Source organism: Pteropus vampyrus, unplaced genomic scaffold (genome assembly GCF_000151845.1).
Source record: "Pteropus vampyrus isolate Shadow unplaced genomic scaffold, Pvam_2.0 Scaffold1044, whole genome shotgun sequence".
Taxonomy (NCBI): domain Eukaryota; kingdom Metazoa; phylum Chordata; class Mammalia; order Chiroptera; family Pteropodidae; genus Pteropus; species Pteropus vampyrus.
In genome coordinates this window covers 19,053-20,340 of record NW_011889825.1, presented here as the reverse complement: position 1 = coordinate 20,340, position 1,288 = coordinate 19,053, and the positions used below count along the sequence as shown (strand labels likewise).

Here is a 1,288-nt window from a genome sequence, read left to right as displayed (position 1 = left end):
AGGCCTTAGGGTTCGGGGGGCTGATAGAGAAAGGACTTTCAGCTCCGGCTGACTCGGTTCTTTGTCAGACGTTGGGCTCCCGCGGCCCTCGCGGTTCATCCATTTTTTAAGCCGCCTGATGGGCAGTTGCTGTCCCCCGTTCTGTGTGTGTTCAGCTGTGTGGCCGCCCCTGTGACCTTCATGGCCCCACGGTAGAAGGTCTGCCACCCACAGAGTTAACGATCACAGACACTGCGCCGGGGCACGCGCGTGCCACGGCCAGCTACCGAGGGCTCTGCGGGTGACACCATGGCCCCTCAGCAACGCGGTGCCCTGCGCGTGGGTCCACGCTGACCCTCCTGCCACGTTCCGAAGGTCTGAGGAGGGTTTACGATTATTGCACATAAGTCAAGTAAATGTTAGCGTAACCATTCTAAAGTTTGAAATTAATAAAGAGATAGAGAAGACATGCCAGGTTTTACATTTCCGGCTTCCAGTACTTGACCTTGGGGTTATTTTTTTGAACCTTACTTTGGTTAACACTGACACATGTTAATTCTATCAGTTCGAATGGCTTGCTTTTAAGTTTTGGAAGATAGATGGTTTTTTTCCTATGGGAAAAAAGGTTATCGATAAGGATTGAATACTAGAGATCAGTATGGGTCGAATACCAGAACGAGGCATCCTTCCGTTCCCTGAGCGTTGATCGACGGGCTCCATCATGGACCGAGAACGGTATAAATAAAGCCTGTTCATGCCAAGCAGCGACGTTTTCACGTTTTAAGCTTCATTCTGCTTTGATGAATAATCCAGTCCCTTCGTGTGTTCGTGGTAATATCTGATATTTGAACCGGTGAACTTTAAAAATGTTTAAATCGGTTGGAATGGTGAAGGAACAGCTTTTTTTCTTTACTAAATTTTCCTTGAATTGGTCGATGTTAGGTGACCGTCCCCTGACGGTCGATGTTTCTGCACTTGAAGAAAAGCCTGCGCTTGTTGAGGTTTGGGGGTTCTCGTCCGTCACTGGTCCATGGGAGTCCCCAGCTCCGGCGCCGTGGGCTTCAGCAGTGGGGTCACCACTCACCCCAACCTTTGCCTGAGATTTGCATTCTGTATCAGTGCTATTTTAAAAAACCAAGAAGTCTCCGGCCACGCCACCCTGAACAAGCCCGATCCCCTCTGATCTCGGAAGCTAAGCAGGGTCGGGCCTAGTTAGTACTTGGATGGGAGACCACCTAGGAAGACCAGGTGCTGTAGGCGTAAAAAATAAAAAATAAGGGATCGTAAGCTGACAAGGTCCTTGCAATCT

General features: G+C 49.6%; 1 pseudogene; it reads left to right on the top strand.

Moving 5' to 3' along the window:
- The first annotated feature begins 1,120 nt into the window (after positions 1 to 1,120).
- Positions 1,121 to 1,239, top strand: LOC111734382 (annotated as a pseudogene).
- Positions 1,240 to 1,288: the final 49 nt, after the last annotated feature.